This window comes from Pteropus alecto, unplaced genomic scaffold (assembly GCF_000325575.1).
Source record: "Pteropus alecto unplaced genomic scaffold, ASM32557v1 scaffold97, whole genome shotgun sequence".
NCBI classification, from domain to species: domain Eukaryota; kingdom Metazoa; phylum Chordata; class Mammalia; order Chiroptera; family Pteropodidae; genus Pteropus; species Pteropus alecto.
Genome location: NW_006439713.1, coordinates 4,517,362 through 4,529,082, shown reverse-complemented (window position 1 = coordinate 4,529,082; position 11,721 = coordinate 4,517,362). Strand labels below are relative to the sequence as shown.

The 11,721-nt window shown below is 43.7% G+C and overlaps 1 protein-coding gene across 5 annotated transcripts in view; it reads right to left on the bottom strand.

The window, feature by feature from the left end:
* The window catches only part of HLCS (holocarboxylase synthetase), a 178,256-nt gene that overhangs the window by 165,683 nt on the left and 852 nt on the right, over positions 1-11,721 (bottom strand). The window contains exon 1 of one of the 5 annotated variants that reach the window (XM_025050180.1): positions 5,731-5,750. The exons of 3 other annotated variants lie outside the window; for them this stretch is intronic. The gene's annotated coding sequence lies outside the window, so the exon portion shown is untranslated. Of the gene's footprint in view, positions 1-5,303; positions 5,328-5,730; positions 5,751-11,721 lie in introns of those variants that run through there. One more of the 5 variants, XM_015593120.2, reaches the window with a different exon arrangement.

The following is an 11,721-nucleotide window of genomic DNA, read 5'->3' as shown; positions in this document are numbered from 1 at the left end:
CAGGGCGAGTGGGCGGGGACGGGGAGAGACCAGTGGGGCGGGGACGTGATGGACGGAGGAGACCGCGGGAGATGATAGCTCGGTTGAGGACCAGCGGGCTAGGCCCCAGGGGCTGCCTGGCCTGTTTAAGCCAGAATCCCGCCTCCCCTCCTTGGAGGGGTGGGAGGCAGATTGAGGAAGGGGCTTTGGATGTTTATAGCATTAATTATCCAGCACCTTACCGGGAATCGAAGTGTTGGCTGAGAGACACAGCCTCTCCCCAGTCTAGTTGGGAAAATAAGGTGAGGGCTTCTTGCAAAAAAGGAATTTAAGATGATTTACATAAACTCATACAATGCGATAATCTATTTTTTCTGGAATTTTATAGTAAGGGCAGGAAATAAGTTGCGGACAGATCAGTAAACGGCTGCCTGGTGTTCTATGACGGGTGACTCACCATCCTCCTGGTCCTCAGTGCTGACTGAGAGATTAAGTTCCACGCCACTCATCCTTACTGGGATACTAAAAACCAAAGGAACTGCAAAGAAAATCTCGATCTCTATCCAGAAGCTTTAATGCTCATGTTAATATCATAGTATTGTTTTAGAACAGTCATATTGTCAAATCAAAAAGGAATTTTATTAATCAAAATAGAGGAAGAATATAAATTAAAATTTTCTATAATGGGAATCGGGTATAAACCTATCAGACTGACAAAGATTCCCTTAATCACTGGGATTGTAGCTTTTCCCCTCTTGCTCAAAAATAACCATTTTCAGTTTTCATCCCTCCCACCTTTCTGCAGCCTTTGCTTTTCTGGCCATTTCCTGGTGTCTCTACCAGTCAGGGAAACAGAAAGCACTCTAAATACTCAAAAAGGTGTTTTTAATACTGAGACTTGGCTACAAACACAGTGAAGACGCTAGCATACCAAACATGGGACAGCGAGGCAACCCAGAGAATAGAAATAGCAGAAAGCGGCTGCCAACCCCCATGGAGGTGGAGTGAGCCAGGGTCACCTGGTGGAAGGCGGAACCTTATAGATTTGACTTGTGGGAAACTGAGCCACAGGATAAACAGCTGCTGCTGGAGACGCTGCCAGACCTAGAGAAGGCGGGGAAGTTCCCCTGGTTTCTCCATCCCTCTGGCTTTCCACCATCCCCTCGGCTAAACTTCGCTGAAGGCACACAGTAGAGAAGCCTCAAAGAGCCTCCTTCCTCGTGAATCACTGGAGAGGAGGGAAAAGCAGGGGATGCGAGTGCATCTGAGGAAGAACAGGCGGGTAGCAAGCCCCTCTCCTTTCTGAAATTCCTCCCTCGAGTTCCTTCCAAATTCATTGTTTCTATTCCTAGGTAATGGCCTGAACTGTGTCCCCCACCAAAAAAAAAAAAAAAATTCTGTTGCTGAAATCCTAACCCCCAGTACCCCAAAATGCGACTGTGTGGTGATTAAGGTAAAGTGAAATCTCATGGGGAAGCCCTAATCCTGTATGACTGGAGTCCTTGTAAGAGATTAGGACATGGAGGGAAGATCATGTGAAGACGCAGGGGAAAAAACAGCCATCTACAAGGCAAGGAGGGAAGCATCGGAGGAAACCAACCTTCCGACACTTTGACCTTGGACTTCCAGCCTCCAGACTGAGGAAATGCATTTCTGTTGTTGAAGCACCCACATCTGTGGTACCTTGTCATAGCAGCCCGAGCAGACATCCATCCTAGTTGTCGGTGACTCTTTCTCTGTCTCTCTGACCCTTCTCTGAACCGTTGGGCACGAGTGATTCTTTGCCCCAGCTTCTCTTCTGTAGCGGTTCCATGTTTCCCCCGGGTTTCAATGGCCACCCTCTGGGCATGATGCTCAGATCCTCTCTGCCAGCCCTGGCCTGTCCCAGGCGCCAGTGCCATAGTCATCTTTTCTACAGGTCTCAATTCGGATATCGTGTTGGTATCTCAGAAGCAACATGAATAAAACAATGCAATTTTCTCCCACAAATTACCTCTTTACGCTGATTTCTCTTATGTGTTTATCACATTCTCCTTTACACCTGGACCTAGAACTTAATCATCTTGGGCTCCCAACTTCTCTCCACCCCGTATCTTGTTTATTTCTGTTGATGGTACCGCCACACAGCCTCTCAAGAAGAGTCTCATCTTCCCATCAACACCTCTCTGCTGTCACTGGAACCAACATGGTAGACTCTTAATTCTCTGTAGGCTTCCCGTTTTCCACTGCTCTGTTTGATCCGGGCACCTTTACATTTGTCATTCTAAAGTGCAGCTCGGATCTCATCACTCCCCTTCCCAAACCCTTCAGTGCCTGCCCCTGCCCACTAGGAAACGCAGGCCGTCTTGCTTGGCATTCAAGACCTTCCACTGTACCCACCTAGTCTGGTCTCTGCTTCGGGCCGTCCGTACATTCACTTATTCACTCCACCATCTCTGCACACCAAGCATGGTGCCAATCACTGTGAACATTCCTTCTTTTAACCCTCTCAATAACTGCACGCTATTTATTGTCCCCATGTTGCACAGGGGGAAACTGAATTTAGAGCAGTCGAGTGACTTATGCAAAGTTCCACAACTAGATGGGGAATCTTGGAGCTGAATTTATGTCTTTCTGGCTCCAAAGCCCTTCAATAATAATCGAGGCACCTGAGAGCAAAGAATGCCCTATGCACAACAATAATAATTTCAAATGAGACTCAAGATCCGAGAGGGAATGGTGGCAGAAGGTTCAGGGTGTGCCACTGCTCGCCCTGAGGACAGTCTTCTATATGTAGATCAGACAGCCTGGGACTGTCTGAAACTGGAATGAACCCAGAAAGCTGCAGGTAGGATTTCAGGGGGATCAATGGGGCAAACAGCTGACTCTGAAAACGCACAAAGCCAAAAGACAACAGGGTCCTGTGGTCCACTGTACAGCGGCCGAATGTCACTAATTCATTACTGTTTTAAGGAACCTCAAGTATAGGAAAATCCAAAGTTAAAAATTAGAATCGAAATACAGTGTGGTGCCTGGATTGGATTCTGGGACAGAAAAAGGACCTTAGCAGAAAAAAAACTGGTGAAACCCGAAATCCATAGTTTATAAATAGTTTTGTGTTATACTAATGTTAACATGTTTTGATAAATCCACAGTTGTGTAAGATGTTAATACTGGAGAAAGCTGTAGGAAGGAACTCTGTACTATTTTTGCAACTCTTTTGTAAGTCTAAAATTATTTCAAAATAAAAAGTTAACAAAAATTAGAGGATGACCTTTTACTGGATTTCATTGGCATTCCCCCCCACCCCCACCGTCCCTCCGGAGCCATGCGGTCTTAAGCACGTCATTTCACCTCTCTGGGTCCCAGCTTTTTAGCTGTTTAAAAAAGGAGCGACACAAACCCAATCTTCTGCAGCTCCACTCTGTAGCTCAAAATTCTGGAATCCCAATACATTTATGTGATTCACTTTACAAGGATTTGATTTGCAGTAATATCTTATTCACTTTCGTGTCCCTGGCATTTAGCGCTATGCCAGCACATAGTAGGTGCTTAATAAAAGTTTCAGAAGCTAAACTGGCTCACACCTCCGTTTATAAAGTGAGCTAACACTGTTATCTCTTTTACCCAGTTGGCCACTAGAGAGAGAAGTGCTCACAAAATTTTCTCTGTTGAAAGCAAATTTATCTTCATCCAGCAGAGGGGAGTGGTCCCTTACATTGAATCTGTCCCTGGTTTGGGGATGGGAGTCACCATCTGTTAGCAGTTTCCTGATCATCGAGACATAACCTCAAGTTGGGGCCATTACTACCATAAGCTTCTAGAAGATCAGATGACCCCCCCTTACACACACATGTGCACACACACACACAGCACTCTGCAGCCTCAAAAGTAAATCACCTCCGTGAAAGTGAACTGAACTGTAAACGGGTGAGCTCCACTCCCTCCAAGTACAATGTTGTATCTTCCAGTCTCCCAGTCGATGGGAGCACCTTTCTCAGGCACAGAAAAGCATGTCCTGCCCCCAAATTCTCAACTGGTCAGTTCTGGTGCCTGCAGTCCCTCCCTTCAGGGTAAGTCATCTCCCAACACAATGAGATTTAAACTGAAGTCAGTGTCAAGTCCTGGGCTGCTGCTTTTAATAGTGTCTATCCCATTAATTTAGAAAATTCAGAATAGCCCCCTGCCCCTCCCCGCCAGTGTGCAGGACAGAAGACAAACATGCAGCTGTAAACTGCAGTCTGATGAGTTGCTAGGCGGAATCCTGGGCAGAGCCTATCTATGGCAAGAAAGACCACAGGAACAAGCAGAGGGCTGACAAGGGACTACTGAAAAGTCAAGGGACTGAAGCATCAAAAGCTAAAAGGGCCCTCAGAGCACACAGGAAGATGACTATCAAAAAGCATACTCAGCCTGAAGTTACACTTTGCTAACACCCAGCACAGATGCCTTCTCTACTTGAGGCTGAAACACCAGGACAAGGGGCCGCTGAGTCATATGACAACTGAACAAACTTTCCTTTTCTCCCCCTGCCAACCTGAACATGTTTTAGGAATTAACACCTCCATGCTCAGGAAAAGCCAATCTCTGCTTAAGGGAAACAAAGAGTCGTACTGTTATAAACCCTTGCTACTGGAAATGTCATGGGTCTGGAAAGAATCGGTGGGAAAGCAGGTTACATGCAGCCCTTTACATTCCCAGCTCACGGCTTTGCGCCTTAGTTTTCGCTGAATGTATTTCCACAGAGGCTCCAGTATGGAGTCTCCAAGATGTCCAAGGAAGCTGCAATGCCCCTTGTTGCCTCTTGCTTTGCAGGTCAACCTGTGATTTTTTAAATAGGTTTATGCAAAGCCCACTTCTTAGCCTCCAAAGCAATGCAGGCAGTTTACAATAATAGTAAATCTGGTGGAACAGAAGGAGAAATTCAGAAGCAACTAAGTAACCAGAAGGCTAAGTACATTTATAAAATGGTAAAGCCCTAAACAGAGGAAGAGCCCTTCGCTGGAGGAGCCAAGAACAGATGATGCAGCTGAATTGGGACTGCTTTATGCAGCCCGCTTTGTACAAGATTCCAGCCCGAAGAGATGACAGCATCCAGCCCCGACTCAGGCATCTTGAATAAAAAGAGCCAGCCGTGATTAAACTATTCCTTTCTATAAATAACTCCTCTAAGGTATAAACAACAGGATCAAAGGCAGGAAACCCCAGCCGGAGAATCTGGCCTTTTCTTGGGAAACCCACGGACCAGCGTGCACCCGTGCCCGGGGGGAGCCGTGGGGCCGCAGCCCCCGCGCCTCGGCCCTTCGCCTGGGGAGACGGAGCCCCGGAACCGGCGCCGCACGTACCTGTGGGCCGCCACGGATCCCGCGGCCGCGCTCCGGGCCTCTCGGCCCCGCAGCTGCTCCGGGACCGAGTGGGCGGCCGCCGCCGGAATATACCAGAAGGGGGCGGGGTTGTCTCCGAGGGCTGAGCAGGTGGCAGCGGTGGCAGCGGAGGCCTGGGAAACACCACAAAAAAGGCCGGATATCCCTGGGTGGGGCCCCCTGCAATCCCAAATTCTGACGGCGCCCGAGCCCCCTCCGAGGCTGGCCGCGCTAGCGGGGACGCCTGGCTCTGCGCCCGGCTGCCCACAACACTGCCGCGCCTGCCCCAACATCCTCCTACTACCGTTAAGTCTTGCCAAAAATGTCCAAATGCCACCTCCTCGGGAGGCCTCGCCCGACCCTAGGCTGGATGAGGCCCCTTTCCCCAGTCCCCTGCGACCACACTCACCCACTTCGTCGTGGAATGTACAGCTTCCCTTAGAGACTAGCGCGTGCACGTGCGCGCACACACGCACACACACACACACACACACACAGATGCACACACCCCCCCACACCACCACCGCCCCCGGGGGGCAGGGATCGGATCCGTCTGCATTCCTGGCACAAAGTGTAAGTGGCTGAAAGTTTTGCTCAATCAGAGAGAAAAGCCAAATTGGACTACACCTTCCAGGATGTTTGGTAACGGAGGGACAGAGTGTGCGCTCAAGTTGTTTACTCTGTGGACTTCATCTGCCGGCGTTACTCCTTCCCCCCTTACAAGGGTAACTGAGATCTCCCCTCGCTGACCGCACGCCCGCATTTCCAGGGCTACCCTGAGGGTGGGTGGTCTTAATTCGGCGCTGAAGCCCTCACCTTCAGCCCAGCAATGTCAAGCAAGGACTTGAGGCTTCCACCTCTGTTCTGGGAAATAGGGAATTCATGATTCCGTGGTGGGACCCAGACTGACACATGTCAGATAGAATACTACCCCCAAAGACAAGGAAATAAATGGAAAAATTAAGCATTTGGGGAAAGGAATCGTGTCCGACTTGAGGGGAAGTGCTCATGAATGGTCTACAAGATAACTCCAGGGCAGAGGAAACCTCGAAATGATCTCCCATGAGGTTTCAGTAAATCTGGGAGAGGAAATTCAGGGGTGATTATAAACGGTGTCTTCAACAGCATGATTTTCGATGTCTACAAAATATTCACGTTTGAGTGTGCCATGATCTGTTTAGCCATTTTCAGTTGCTGGGCTGTTTGCTCCCACCATGCTGAAGAAAATAGTCCTATACAAAACTTTTTAGCCACCTTTCTGGTAATTGTTTAAGAGATATTCCTATACTCCTATAAGTAAGGTTACTGGGTTAAAGGATAGGAGCCTTTCTATAGTTATAGAAACATAAGGCCGGACTTCTTACCTCTAATGCTCTATAATTTTATCTCCTAATAGTAGACTGAGCGCTTATTCTTTGCACATCTTTGTCAACTTCAAGTGCTATAATACAGTACAAGTCTTTAAAAATCTTTGCTATTTTGAGTAATGAAAAATGATCTCTCTTTAAAAGATTAGTTTTTGAGTTATAAAAAAATTTTTTCTCCTGTTCAACTGGTCATTTGCATTTCATCTATGAATTACCTATTCACATCCATTGCCATTTTTCAATTTGGGTGTTAATATTTTTCTTAATGATTTTATGGGTTCTTTACATATTAAGGATATTAGTCCCTAGGCTGTGATATTTTTATCCTAGTTTATTATTTGCCTTTTGTCCTTTAAGAATTTAAAAGTCTTTGTGCACCATTTTTAAATTTTAATTAAATAAAACCTGTTTTTTCCTTTTATGACTTTTTCCATTGATTTTATGTTTAGAAAGTCTTCCCCAGTTTTGCAAACAATAACTGTTCCCTAGTACTTATAACATCTTTTTTTTTTTTTTAACCGCCTACAGGACTTTGTCTTCCTAGGTGGTCTCTCATCCAAGTACTAACCAGGCCCAACACTGCTTAGCTTCCAATATCAGACATACGGCTTGTTCAGGGTGGCATGGCCATAGACCTTGGACTATGGCTCCACTGGGGTGTGAACCCAGGACCTTCTGCATGTAAAGCAGCCATGCTAACTGCTACACTATGGAACCATGTCCCTTATAACTTTTAAATGGTTACATTTCAGACTAAGCATCATCTTGATCGATTTAAGCCCACACTCTCCACCTCCTTTACCGAATATCTGGTAAGGCGTAGCCCAATTTGGCTTTTCTCTCTCATTGAGCAAGGCCTCTTCCAATTCTAAAACTTTATGGTTTTCTGATTTTATCCACGTTGTTGTTTTTAAATGCAACATACAAAACAGTAGATACCAGTGATTTTTTTAAATTGAACATATTATTTAATACATTCAATAGAAGATCTGGAACCTGGATGTAAGTTACAAAGTTTAGTAATAAAAGGAACAATGTGTACCTACCCCTCAACTTAAGAACTAGAATATTGTCAATACTTCTATATATCTTGTCTATCTCATCCCCCTGGCTCCTCATTCTCAATTTTACACTTGCCTTTCCCTTGCTTTAAAAAATAAATCTGAAATACAAATGATTGCATCCCGATACAGTACATTGTCTTTTTAGCTTTATAAAAATAATGCTATTTGTTATGAGCTATATAGATGTCTAACCAATGTACTAGATACTTGAAACTAACTTAAATAAATTTTTTAAAAAACTCAACATAAAACTTTTAAAATAATAATAATAAAATAATATTCAATAAGTAAACTTCTGAGCCTTGCCATTTTTTTCAGGCAGCGTTTCTAAGATTCACGCACATAATTGGGCACAGCTGCTCTACATTCACTTCACTGCTACATAATATTCTATTATGTGACTATAGCATAATTTGTTTAGCCACTGATCTGCTGATGGACACTGAGTTATCTCCAGTTTCTTGAGACCACCTAAGAATACCAGATGCTGTAGGCGTTAAAAAAGAAAAAAAAAAGTATCTCCCGTTTCTTGTCTCCAGGGCCCACAGGCAAGCGTTTCTCTGGGTATGGACCACGGAGAGGGGTTCCTGGGCCAAGCCAATGATCACTGTTAGAAGATAATGCTAAACCATTTTCCAAAGTAGTTATACCAAGCTACACTCCCCACTACCAGTAGTTTGTATTTGTTTTCAACTCAGTGTCTTTTAAGCCAAACTTTCTCTTTTCAATTTCAGATTAATACTGATTTTCACAACTGCCTCAGAGAATTAGGAGGTTCAGAACTTAAAATTTTCCATTGTGGTTCTTAGTCAAGAAAATCCTCTAGAATCATCGAGCCAGCTAATCACAAATCTCTTATTGTCCAATGTCTAAATTTAGGTCGTGGTGACTTGGATTAGACCAGTGGGTCCTAGAACGCAGGCAGAGGTGTCACTAACCCAAAAAGTCTGCTGTAAGCTTGGTGTGGGGATTCTCGTAATACGAGACAGTCTTTTGCACAATAGCTTGAGCAGCTGCTCTCAGAATCTCCTGCTATTTGAAGCTCTATGCTCTTACCTCCCATGTAACATACGACCTATTTAAATCAGCCTCAGCCTCTTAAAATTAGTACTTTCTTCGAGGCCATAAGAGCACTTACACGCTTTGATTTGGTATTCATAATTCTGGGCATTTATCTTAAAAATGGTAACAAAAGAAGAAAAAATATATTTGTAAAAATGTTAATAGCAACATTGTTTATGAGTGATTTTTTTAATTGAAAAATTTTAAATTTGCAATAATAGGGAACATATTATGCAAATTGTGGTATATCCACTCAGTGGTACAAAGTATAACAGACTTTTTTTCTTTCCTGAACCATTCGAGATGAAGTTGTGAAAATCATGACTCTTCACCCCTAAATGCTTCAGGGTGTACTTCCTAAGAATGAGAATGTTCTCTTACATAACCACATTGCAGTGATCAAAATCAGAAAATTTAACATTGCTCCAATGCTAATAGGTAGTCTTCAATTCACAGTCACATTTTGCCAATTGTCCCAATAATATCCTTTATAGCAATATTATTTTTCTCAGTTCAAAGTCACACATTTCATGCAGTTGTCATATCCTTTATTCCCCACTAATCTGGAACAGTTCTTTAATCTTTGTCTTTTGTGACCTTGAAATATTATGATTCAGGTCCATTACTTTGCAGCTTGTGTCTCATTTGAGGTTTCTTCATGATCCAATTCAGGTTATGCATTTGGGGCACCTGATGTCAGTTCATCTCATATTAATGATGCTGACTTTGATCACGTGGTTATGGCAGTATCCACCGATTTTTCCACTATAAAGTTTTCTTTTTTACCGTTGTAGTTAATAATCTGTGGAGGAGTGATACTTTGAGACTGTATGATATCTCACTCCTCAGCAAACTTTCATTTGGTGGTTTTAGCATCCATTTCTGACCCGTCTGAATCAGTTATCGCTATAATAGTTGCAATATGGTGACTTTTCTAACTCTATTGTTCCTTTGGCATTTATTACTTGGCATTCTACTGTAAAGAAGAGCTGTCCCTTTTACCTGTATTTATTTGTAAAATTACTTAACTTTTAGCATCACCGTGGACTCGTGGTTTCTTTTTTATTCCATGTGATAATTCATTACTGTCATTACTCATTTTGATGCTCCAGCTGTTCCACATTTGGCCACTGGAAGCCCTGTCAAGCTGGCCCCTGTGTCTTCCTGATTTGTCATCATTCTTTGAGCACCACCTTGCTTTCAAGCTGTTTCTTCTTTCACTTTCTGTGCCCCTCCCTAAATGGGCCATTTCTCTAAGAAGCTCTGGAGAATGATATTTAACAACCAAGATATGGACACGAGGAATGTTCATGGCTATTGGGGTGCCCTGCTCTGGAGGCTTTCAGAAGACAGATCCCGGGAATGGATTCCGGTCCACAGAGCTCTAGCCTTGCCTTCCTCCATATGTGTGTCACCCTCTCTCACAGTGAGAATCCTGCCTCCCCACAGTATCCGTATACCTACTAATTTATTTAATCCCAGTGTACACAGAAAATATTTTCAGCATTGCTACACCAGATCACTACCAAGTGAAGTTCAAAATTTCTTTGTAGTTTTGTTTGCTCATTTACACACAGAAGGTGTAGGTGTGTAGTCAACAAGCTGCAGTTCACAAGCAACTTGAGTTTACTTTTCTTTCCTGTGGGTAATTTACCATATGGTTAGTTCATTTGTTTACTTCCATTTGTATTCAACTTTAGGTTTCTTCCCCCCCATCTTTGCTGACTTAATTTTATTTTTTAAAAATTAAAACATTCACATGTTCCCATGAGTCAAAACTACTCAGAAAAGGGCAAGCTTGAATAAGTGTCATTTCCTCAGACTTTCAGCCCATTCCCAGCCACCCACTGTAAGTAACCAATGTACTAGTTTCCAGTTTATTCTTCTTGAGTTTTTATTTTTTGCAAAATTAAACATACTGGAATATTTTGCTATTTTCCCTTTACTGTATACAAAAATGCTTCTCTTCTGGCAGCCTGTACTCTGTCCTACTTAGCGTCTTCACTCATCCATATATCCTAGAAATCACTCCATCATTTCATAAAGACCTTCCTCACCCTTTTTCACAACTGCATAGTCCTCCGTTGTGTGGATATAACAGGGTTTGGTTTTGTTTTTGCAACCAATTGCCTCTGTGTTGGCACTGAGGTTGTTTGCAAAGTTTGTCATTGCTAACAATGCTGCAATAAGTAACCTTGTACATATACAGACTTTCATATTGGTGTAGGTGTTTCCTGAGGGTGACTTCCTAGCTATAAATTGCTGGGTCAAAGGGTGAATACATATAAGTTTTCTTGGCTATTGCCAAAGTCCTCTATGGTTGTACCATCTTGCACTCCCACAGTAAGGAGTCAGTGTCTGTTTCCCCACAGGCTGTCCTATTGCTTTTGACTTTCTGCAAATTGTTTAGAAGTGGTAGCTCAGAGTAATGTGCATTTCTCTATTATGAGAGAAAATGAACATCTTTTTAAGGGCCAGGTTTATATCATCTTTGCAGATTTTCCATGTCTTTTGCCTTTTTTAATTGGATTTGTGGTCTTCGGTTCCCTCAATCTTTATATTATTTATATATTTGGGATATTAATACTTTATGATATAGTTGCCAGTCTTTTACTTTACTCACGGTAGGCTTTTGTATGTTTGCTTGGCTACAGGGTTTTTGGGTTTCAATGTTGTCAAATGTAGCAAAATATTTTTTTCTTGCATCTGAATATTGGATAATTAGAAAGCCTTTGCCCACACCCATGTTACAGAATTAACCCGTGTTTTCTGGCCCGTCCTATCCTTTGCCCCTAACCCTTGTACCTGTAACCCGCCAGAACCGCGCGGCGGTAGCTCCCAGGCTCTCGGGCGGCGTTGGCCGCGCGTGCGCACAGACAAGCCGGCAGAGCAGCCGAGCGAAAACGC